The sequence below is a fragment of the Protomyctophum parallelum genome (assembly GCF_964188405.1).
Source record: "Protomyctophum parallelum genome assembly, chromosome: 14".
Lineage (NCBI taxonomy): Eukaryota > Metazoa > Chordata > Actinopteri > Myctophiformes > Myctophidae > Protomyctophum > Protomyctophum parallelum.
In genome coordinates, this window is record NC_139709.1 from 4,291,839 (window position 1) to 4,303,001 (window position 11,163).

Here is an 11,163-nt window from a genome sequence, read left to right on the forward strand (position 1 = left end):
AAGGTGTAGGCCTACTCAAGAAACGATGCAGGCGCTCAAAGCCGGACAGATGTATGGAGAACCCGTCTGAGGACCACCTAGCGAGAGACCACCTTGATGGGAGAAGAAATCAATGTCAAATATAGGCTACAAAACGGGCTACTGCCCTATCGTGTGTGCCGCCATAGCCCTTATGCCTAAACATTTCAGACATTCTTACTACTTTGAAAAGACATTTTAAATAGCCGATCTACATTATATGTTGTGAAGCTATTGGTTCTGCCTATACCTGTAGGGTTGACACAATTATTACATAATTGTCTAATCGCAATTATTTGAGATAATCGCAATTATTTTTGTTAAGATGTTCATACATAACAAAATATCGATGAACCGATTTTAGATACTTCCTGTTGTTTACCAAAGACGTCATCACAAATTGACCAAGGAAACACAAAAGTTTGGGTGACACAATTGGCAGGTGCTTTGCGATAGGTGCTGGGTAATTAATCACACCACCTGCCAATTGTGTGACCGCAAACTTTTGTGTTTCTCCGGTCAATTTGTGATGACAACAGGAAGTATCTAAAATCGGTTCATCGATATACCCGTGCCCCCCCTCGCCGGAGAGAAAGGCGTCCGTGTGCATCTCTTGAAAAAGTGGAGATAATTCACTAAATACGCGTTTTGTGCCAGAACTTTCACATGGATATAAAACTAGAGGACCATTTTTCACTCTTTCACGTCTTTGGAATAATTTAATGGGTGAGTACAAACGGAGCATTTATCACATTTATGCTGCACATGTTAACGTTCTACCACAAATCAAGGAGCGTGTTCTATGGCTCTGTATGTGAAATACTGTACATACTGTATGTAACAACAAGAGCCGTTCTAGGGCTACCTCTTCCCCTGGCTTTTATCTGTCTGGGAAGAACCTGTTAAACAAGGGAATTCCAGCACTCACGGAACTGTCCTTAATTTAATTTATTGTTTCAATTTCCCAGAGTATAGTTTTTCAGTTCCTTGTTCCTTGTATATATATATATTTTTTTTTTTGTCTGGTTAAATGTGGTAATGTGTAAAAAGGCTGAGTCACACTTGTTGTTCGCAGCGCACACCTGACAAAAGATATGAAATATTCAGACTGTACATGACCAAGACATCTCCCTTCAGAAAGGGTATGGGTATTTATTTGTGACTTGGGGTAGCAGAGCTCAAGGAAACCCCTATTACTAATGTAGCACCCCAACAGCCTGGCTAACTGGGGTGTGTTTGAGTTCGTAATAATGGACCCAGACAACGTTTTAAACCAAAAGGGAAAAAGCACTTTACTTGTTTTTTGTCTTTTTTAGTTTTTAAACGATATAAAGAATCCCTTCTTTTAAATGTGAAAGTGTGTTTTGAAAGTAACAAAAATCATAAACAAAATAACTAAAGAAAAGAAAAGACAGATCTTATGAAATACTAGACAAGGCTTAGTGACCTTTTAAAATAATAAAATACACAATACTCAAAATATTACAACAACTATCAATTATAGCTGGTATACTTAATGAACTCTTTGATAACACAAATGAAATACTATCTAACCCAATTCCTTTCAATTGTTTTCAAAAACCTAAACTGTTCCCTATCTCTCTCCCTGACTATGAAACCCAAATGTAGTTATAAAGTTACCTTTAAACCATGAACTTAAAGCATAACACTGAGCCTTAGATTGAATGGGACGTTACATGTAACACAGACTGTGGGCCCACACACACACGCACGCACACACACACACACACACACACACACACACACACACACACACACACACACACTACGTTGCAGGCCTGTGCGTCGTCACTCCCGCGATGCGATGATTCCGGTCCCCGCAGCAGCTCCAAACAGACACAGTTCAACTCACAGTTTGTTGTAGACTCAGTACTGGCAATGACAAACGTTTCAAACGGCAACACAAGCCGGGCTCCCGGTACGGAAACAGTCTTCTCCAAGCCGACGTCTCGACAATCGCGACTGGTGTTCTCCGTCCAGTAGACTTCACGCTCGTAATAACAAACGCTGAACTCTCTCGTCCACAACGTTTGCGCACCGTAAACGTCTCTTCCACTACACGCACATGATGTCCAACAGTAAGCATGTACTGGTGTTTGTTCAGAAAACGTCAATAACAAACTATTTAAATGTTGTACAGTTCTTAAATCTTTCTCTCTCCAAAACCGTCTCTCCTCGTTCCTCCTCCTTTATTTTCCTTCCTCACTTCCTCCTTCCTTCCTCTCTCTCGCCTCCTCCTTCCCCAACCTTTTTTGTCCAATCTTGAACACCCACACATTCACACACATTCACACAACATAAAACCAAGTCTTTGCTTAATTTAAAGGATAATTTAAAGGATTCAGTTTAACCCCTTGTTTTCCACCCGGGCTACACTAAAGTATGGCTTTCCCGGTGGATTGTGCAGGAGGCCATCCAACTGGCTTATGCCAGTACAGGGTTTCAGCCTCCTGAAGGCCTGAGGACCCAGGATGCTGCCATACCCTAACCTGACTGTTTATTTAGCTGCATTTAGACTGCATTTAGCTGAGACTCTTAATCCAGAGCGATTTACAGTAATAATAATAATAATACAACTTTATTTGTATAGCACCTTTCATGACATGAAATGCAGCTCAAAGTGCTTTACAGAACAATGGAGAATAAAAGAAAAGCAAGGCAAAAACAAGCAGTAATGCAATACAGTGAGGACATGAATAACAAAAAATAAAAGATCAATTAAAAGCAATGTTGTAGAAGTGGGTCTCGAGCTGAGCTTTAAAAATGTCTACAGAGGCTGCCTGTCGAAGGTACAGAGGGAGTTTGTTCCATGCCGACGGCCCGTAGAAGCAAAAAGCTGCTTCCCCGTATTTTTTAGTTGCCATTTTTTAGGCAAAGCGAGCAGGCCAGCAGTGGAAGACCTTAGGGGGCGGTTTTGGGACATATTTAGGCAGGCAGTCATGTAGGTATGTATAAGCAAGAACAACACATGGTAATACATCAAATGCATAGAAATTGTCATCTAGGATCATACAGTACTGGTAAACAAAGCTAATCATCTGTGGACCAGTTCTAATGCCCCCCCCCCCCCATGTGTCATTTGAAATGAAGAGTTTTAACACCCTTACTGTTACATACAAACATTATGGCGCACATGAGGGACAATGTGGCCTTGAGGATTTAAAATAAATCTTAGCAGTCGCACCGATCCTCCATTATTTACAATCTCAACGTCACGTTGGATGACACCTTGGAGATAAGCCATGTTGACCATCCGGTTGTCCAGCCATTCCGTGCTGCGCAGCTGGTTTGCATTCCGCAGTCGCGCGTTCAGAATCGTAGGATCGTTGAGGATCCTCGTCTCCGCCAGCGTTGGATCGTCGCATATGTAGACGGTAATGTCACAGCCTTGTTGTATGCTGCCATTTCTCCTGTGCTCATTAAGTCTGTCTAGTACTATAGGCCTGTCGGTCCTGCCGATTTTTAATATCCCGTCTGGGCGAGTGAAGCAATAGATAAAACCATTAGAAGAATCACTGTCCGAACTAGAAGAAGGAACGTAATCACTATCTGAACCATCAGAACGACGAGCTCTCTTCACAGCTTGTACAGTTGCGACAGTTGCGACAGCTACTGCAGATATTGCTACACCTATCCAATGTAACCCTAAAAATAAGGCCACTGCACACATGTTTGCCTCTAGTCTACACAATCCTCTGGTCTGTGTTTCCCAACAATCTCCAGTCCAATTAAAGATGAAGGTGTAGGGCCTGTAGGCCTACTCAAGAAACGATGCAGGAGCTCAAAGCCGGACAGATGTATGGAGAACCCGTCTGAGGACCACCTAGCGAGAGACCACCTTGATGGGAGAAGAAATCAATGTCAAATATAGGCTACAAAACTTGGCATCGACCGGGTTAACGGTGGCCGAGATTAGCTGCTCACGGACGGACACACGGACGGACGGACGGACGGACACACGGACGGAGTGCAAAACATACTCTCCCCCCATGCCTTCGGCTGGTGGAGACAAATATAGGCTACAAAACGGGCTACTGCCCTATCGTGTGTGCCGCCATAGCCCTTATGCCTAAACATTTCAGACATTCTTACTATTTTGAAAAGACATTTTAAATAGCCGATCTACATTATATGTTGTGAAGCTATTGGTTCTGCATATACCTGTAGGGTTGACACAATTATTACATAATTGTCTAATCGCAATTATTTGAGATAATCGCAATTATTTTTGTTAAGATGTTCATACATAACAAAAGCAGAAATAGCAGATCTACAAGCGTACAACACATCACTTCATGACGCACTGTAAACTTATAGATCAGCTATTTCCAATGTTTTTGTTTTACCTTGTTTAACGTAGGTATAACATTTCTAAAATAAATTTCAGTTATTTGTCTTATCTGCCCTGTGTACTTTTTCATTAGCGTATACGAAGCCTAAAAGGCAAACAATTTTAATTTCTATTCATAATTATGGTCCAATTTCCAACGCCAATAACACGATTAGATTGCTAATCCCAACTATTTGTGCGACAATTTAAATGTGTAATTGTGACAGCCCTAAACATATACCTAAGTTCCACGTAGATAGTAGATAGTGTACCAGTGGTGATCAGAGGTGTTGTGGTGATATGGTTCCAGACGTCTACATCATTCAACATGATAAAAGCAAGAACAGTAGTAAGTACAAAACAAATCATAAAGGAAAACTATTTTACTTCATTGATACTTACAGACAGTCACCTTGTCGTCTCACTTCTCCTGCTACGAATGGCATAGAGAACCAACCTCTTCCCCTGGCTTTTATCTGTCTGGGAAGAACCTGTTAAACAAGGGAATACCAGCACTCACGGAACTGTCCTTAAAGGAAATGTATTGTTTCAATTTCCCAGAGTATAGTTTTTCAGTTCCTTGTTCCTTATATATATATATATATATATATATATATATATATATTATTTTTTTTACCTTCCTTGTCTGGTTAAATTTGGTAATGTGTAAAAAGGCTGAGTCAGGAGACAGTGCTGTTAGGGTAATATTTAATATTTAGCCCCAGGTAAATAGGTAATATGGTCAATTGCATGGATGGACAGACAGACACAGACAGACAGACAGACAGACAGACAGACAGACAGACAGACAGACAGAGCTGCTCCTTGTCGGTCTGTCTGTCAAAATCACTCAGGCACTTTGAGACGTACAAAGAGGGTAAAAACACAATGAAGCCTGAAGGCTTAAAACAACTGTAAACATCACCATGCACAACAATAACAACAACAACAACAACAACAGGCTACAACACAGACACACATACAGTAAGTAACATAACAATAAAGCAATTTTACATATTTGAGAAACCCTGCCTATGCAGTGGTTCCCAAGGTGGGGTCCAGGGACCCCTACAGGGGGTCCTTGAGGGAGTTCTAGGGGGTCCCCCCCCCCCCCCCCCCCCCCAGCTACATGATATACCAAATGGACCCTTATGGGTCTGTAACTCTGTGTACAAGTGTACAAATGGACCCTTTGCGTGTCCATTTGGGAAATATAGGGAAAATAGGGAAATACAAATGCCATTAAATGGGGCTCCGTAGCCTAATGTCAAACTGGGGGTCCTTGAAATGAAATGGGTTGAGAATCACTGCCGTAAAAATCTTCTCTTATGAGGGGTCCCTGCAGGCATATCTATTCAAATGGGGGTCCGCGGGGCTGATTAGTGTCAATTTGGGGGTCCTTGACATGAAAAGGGTTTGGGAGCCAGTCGTCTATAGTGACTCTATAGATCCACATACCAGCTGGAGACTCCTGAACCCGGAACTGTCCTTTCTAACAGGGCTGTTTTAGAGAAGCACTTATAGCAGCAGGATGTGGATTTTGGCGTTTATATGTTCTACCCAACGCAGCCTCTGTAAACTACGGGCACACATACGTGTTTCTCTAATAATGTCGTGGCCACGTGCACCACGTACGTACACGTGTAGAAATCACTTCACTTCACAAATCACTTCACTTTCAGAAATGCAAGCTATAGATATAGGCCTATATACTATTAACTGGATACGGTTATTTCTTTATGCTCTTAACCCTGGCACTCCATCTTTAAACATTTTGTGCCTTGTGATAAAAGGCCTTTTGTGTGTGTGTTGTGTTGTACAGTCTGACTCCCACAGTGAGAGTTAACAGCCCTGTCACGGACAGGAAATCTTGCTCTCCGCTGCTGGTGACAAAGCATATAAACAGAAGAGACATAACTCTGTTATCAGAGACAGAAGACGTATACGCTCTCTCTGCAGAGCTCTAGATGAGAGCAAGACTTGTGTTAGTTAATAGTTAGACAAATCGCCATATTCATTATGATTTATGACGTCTATAAAGACAGACTTCTCGCATAATGTATTTATGTGAAGTGAATTTGACAATGAATGGTGAATTTTACTTCATAGTGTCTGAGGCATAATAGAGTCTGTTTGCTCAGACCAGGGGGGCAGTCAGACAGATATTTTCAGGAAATCGGGATTTCCTGAAAGTTCATATAATGGCCTGTTGTGGCCCCAAAAAAACCCATAGCCCCATAGAAGTCCTGCATGTATTTGGGCCCAACTTCACCTAGACTGTATTACCTTAATAAACATGGTCATGAATACTTTCTGCTTCCAGTCACTAGTTTAAAGTCTCATTTCTAATGTCATAATATTCTTTTTGGAAAAGTTAGGGTCCCATTTATAAAAGAAATTACCATAAAGTTGCATGTTCTGAGGGGCGTGGCTACTGTTACAGTCTATGATGGGGATTCCCCTCCCACTCGAGTCAAAATAAAAACCAACTAAGAAGAAGGGGGGAAGTCCCGCCTCGTTGTCTGGGCCAGCCAATGGCCAGCTGGGCCCAAACGGATCTAGAAAGATGGCGACTTACAATTCAAGGACTGACAGGCTTCATTTTACGTTCATGTTAGACCCGGGGAACGCTTTGTCCATATTTTTTACAGTCTATGGCTCAGACACTATGAAGTAAAATGCTATACTCATTAGACATAGTGGGCTATCTATACAATTTATTTTTCTGTGTGAAAAATGGATTTAAAAGTGTTTCAACTGATCAATCAAATGAGATATTGGAATATAAGCGATATTATTATAGTTAACTAAAACTAACAAAATAACGAAAACTGAAATTTATAGTAAAAAATTAATACAATAATTTAATTAACTGAACTAAATAAATCATGTCAAATGACTTTTATATACAGTGTATAGTATACATAATGCAATTCAACATGATAAAAGCAAGAACAGTAGTACAAGTACAAAACAAATCATAAATGAAAACTATTTTACTTCATTGATACTTACAGACTTACTTATTATAGTTAACTAAAACTAACAAAATAACGAAAACTGAAATTAGTAAAAAATAAATAAAATAATTAAATTGTTAACTGAACTAAATGAATCAAAAAATAAAATACATGATAACTAACTGTATAGTGTGTTACAAAACTAACTCAAATGATCGATAAAATGCCCTTAGTTTTCGTTCTTGTCAATGTCAGTGCCTTTTGGTATGAAATCTTAATTAATTAAATTATTTTACAAACAAATCACTTATACTGTAGCACCTTAACTATTTACTTAAATCATGTCAAATGACTTTTATATACAGTGTATACATAATGCAATTCAAACATGATAAAAACAAGAACAGTAGTACAAGTACAAAACAAATCATAAATGAAAACTATTTTACTTCATTGATACTTACAGACAGTCACCTTGTCGTCTCACTTCTCCTGCTACGAATGGCATAGAGAACCAACCTCTTCCCCTGGCTTTTATCTGTCTGGGAAGAACCTGTTAAACAAGGGAATACCAGCACTCACGGAACTGTCCTTAAAGGAAATGTATTGTTTCAATTTCCCAGAGTATAGTTTTTCAGTTCCTTGTTCCTTGTTCCTTGTATATATATATATATATATATTTTTTTTTTACCTTCCTTGTCTGGTTAAATGTGGTAATGTGTAAAAAGGCTGAGTCACACTTGTTGTTCACAGCGCACACCTGACAAAAGATATGAAATATTCAGACTGTACATGACGAAGACATCTCCCTTCAGAAAGGGTATGGGTATATTTGTGACTTGGGGTAGCAGAGCTCAAGGAAACCCTATTACTAAAGTATGGCTTTCCCGGTGGATTGTGCAGGAGGCCATCCAACTGGCTTATGCCAGTACAGGGTTTCAGCCTCCTGAAGGCCTGAGGACCCAGGATGCTGCCATACCCTAACCTGACTGTCAGACTGTCATGTTCCCCAACACAGCAACCATCTGGGATCTCTCAGGGGATTGAGCTAACACCGAACCACTCCGTGGTTCGAACCAATCAGCGTGAGCTAAGGGCGGGATATGTGCGAAACCGGATGTGAAGCTATAGCCTATAGACACGTCAATATGATTGGTTGTGTTTGCACGCCCACACGGTGATAGACAGACGGTCCCATCCAATCATCTACCAAGTATCTTGAAAAAAAGGAACAGCCCCGTCATCGAATTTGCTTCCGAGATCCCAGATCCCAATAAGCTGTGAAACAAATTTGTGTAGCAAGCTTCTTGGATCTGGCAGCGTCAGGTTAGCCATACCCTGCGTAGAGCAAGGACTGTCTAAAGAGGACGGGACGCGAAGACCGTAAGGGCGCCGCCATGTTGACTCACATGGTGCTCCATGGAAGGAAAGAAACATGCTCAGTTGAGACCAAGGAAGCTGAAGGAGGAAGTGTTGGCTGCATAAAGCCCTTTGCGCATGTTTCTGTCCTTCCATGGGGCACCATGTGAGCAACATGGCGGCGCCCTTACGGTCTTCGCGTCCCGTCCTCTTTAGACAGTCCTTGGCGTAGAGCAGGGTATATGCTCTGCTGTGGGTCTCTGCTGGTAGAATCTAAAGCAGCAGCATCAAATATTTGCAAGAAAAACAAAATAGGTAAAAATTGGCATATTGTTTTACAGCCCAATAAATCGTCTTCCATTGGCCTTCATTGAGTTGAGTGATTGACAGCTGACAGCCTCTGTTACGGGTCTCAAGGCTGCTGAGCAGTGTTGTTTTCGTCGACTAAATCTAAGACGAAAACTGTTCGTCGACTACCTTTTTCCACTGGTGAAAACTAAATGGAAACTAAATTAAAACTAAGCTACGATGACTAAAACTAAGACTAAATATAGTGACAATTTCGTCGACAAATAAAAACTAGACAAAAAATGCTATAGGAAGGGACTATAGTGGACACGAGATCCAGTAGAAGTCATTTTACACTTTGGTTGCATCTACAAGCGATCTGCAAGCTTACAACGTGTCGCAGCGCGACGCGTTGTGAGCTTGTAGATCGGCTATTTTCAGCAAGTGTAAAATCAGTCATTACAACAGCATCAAGGCCGGCCAAAATACATTTTAGTCGACTAAATCATCTGTAGATTTAGTCGACTAAAATCTTATGACATTTAGTCGACTAAAACTAGACTAACGCTAAGACATTCCTGGTGACTAAAATGTGACTAAAACTAAAGGAAAACTATTCAAAAGACTATATGACTAAAACTAAAATAAAAAATTGCTGCCAAAAACAACACTGCTGCCGAGTACCTCATTAAAGGACAACTTTAGTTTTTTTTAACCAAGGTTCATGTTTTAGGTTGTTATGAGAGAAAGTAAAAGATGAGTGTAATTTTGTTTAATTTGCTGCTTTCTTTCGTTTTAGGGATTTTAGCTGTTTTTGATAGGGGGGGCGGGGGCATTCGAGCATGGGGCTAAGTATGTATTATTTTACAACATTTTCTAGCGATTCCTTTTTTAATTATTTAATATAGTCCTACTAAACCCCAAGAAATTACATCTGGCCACAAAAGATCACGAGATCTACTGAATGTGTCAAACTGACATATTGAGCCTATGACACAGTGTGGCTTCCCCCCAGTAGGCTACCTTCACATTCAGTAGATCCTGTGATCTTTTGTGGCAGATGTCATTTCTTGGGGTCTAGTAGGACTATAGTAAATAATAAAAAAAGAAATCGCCATCATATTGTGTAAAAAAATACATATTTAGCCCCATGCTCGAATGCCCCCGCCCCCCTGTCAAAAACAGCTAAAATCCCTAAAACGAAAGAAAGCAGCAAATTAAACAAAATTACACTCATCTTTTACTTTCTCTCATAACAACCTAAAACATGAACCTTGGTTAAAAAAAACTAAAGTTGTCCTTTAATGAAACTGAACCTGAATAAACAGGGATAAAGACGGAGCAATGAGTGTTGCTTTTCTTTCCACAATGTAACTGAGGGGAACCGGAAGCTGCGCTCCTTATATTGGGACCCCAGAGAACCTGGGCTAGAACAAACGTTCCGTCCTCTCACTGCATGTTACACTTTGCTATAGTGCAATTAATTCACAGTATTAATTGTAAACCTTCATAAAACGAAATTATTAAATAATTAAACAGACTCTTAAAACACATTAAGTTGGGTCACACTCTCCTGGTGCTGCATGCCACACCTTTGTTGAGCGATTGGGACATATCATCCAATGGATTAAAATAACGAAAGGAAAGAGACAAATATATATATATACGTTTTGTGGGTTTGAAATGATTGCTTTTTGGGGCAGAGACAGACCGACACGGCTTGGATCCATAAAGATATAAGACACAAAGTTAAGAAACAAAATGGCTATAGTTCAATCACATTGGAAGTTGCTCGGGAGGCATCCTTTGGTTAGACATAAGGTTGGTGAGGGGTGCGTTAAGACGACCGGATTAAGGTTGGTGAGGGCCGTGGTGCGTTAAGGGTTAGGTTATAGGTTTAGGCGTGCTGTCCCGTGGGAGGTTAGGTTAGGGTGAGGGTTTGAGATGGTTAACATCGGTAGACAACTTAACTGCGTGTGCGTGCACGTTTGTCTTGATTTGTGAGTTCTCTTGGCACAGTATACCATGGGTGTGTACACATAACAAAACCATGACGCTTCTATGCAACGATTGGTATGAAAAACGTCATTGAAGCTGAGAAAGGCCATGCCAGTGCATGTCGGCTATGGGGATTAATGTGGTTGACACGCACTGTGGGAGGAGAAGATGAGTTCAGATATGTACCAG